Genomic DNA, 575 nt, shown 5'->3' on the forward strand with positions numbered 1-575 from the left:
TCTTACAATTATGAAGTGGTTTGCTGAAACATGACGATCGCTACAGCTGTCTTTGTTTTTCACGGAAGGTTTTGAGAGTTCTATGAATTCTTTGTCAGAGTTTCACCAATGATAAGAAATGCCAGTCATCGCCTGTAAAAACAGAAAACTGATCTAGAAGAAAATTGTTCTAGCACATCAGCCTAAAGTCCATACGATTACAAGGTCCTGACGAATTATTATTCCTGAAAAATTACATAAGTAATTTAAAGTTTCGTGATGGATGAAGGGAATGCTCGATTGTGAATCCACCCAGGGAGTTGATGTTTGTCAATCGCATAAACTGAGTGATTTGGAGTTTTTGTCTATAAATTTTTTAGCAAGAAAAATAAAAGATAAGTGTGACAGAGTACAGACTAGTGTTAGCAGCATCATTTAATAGTGAGCAAGTCTGGCCTCTGGAGGAACCAGTTGCTCTGTGCAGCAATAGAGGTGGTTATCACTATGGCTCTGTGCATACCATTAAACTCATGGAAAAGAAACCTTGGACTGGCCAATGGTATCTTTCCAACATTTTCTCTCGTTGAGGAGGTGGC

Source organism: Watersipora subatra, chromosome 1 (genome assembly GCF_963576615.1).
Source record: "Watersipora subatra chromosome 1, tzWatSuba1.1, whole genome shotgun sequence".
Classification (NCBI taxonomy): Eukaryota; Metazoa; Bryozoa; class Gymnolaemata; order Cheilostomatida; family Watersiporidae; genus Watersipora; species Watersipora subatra.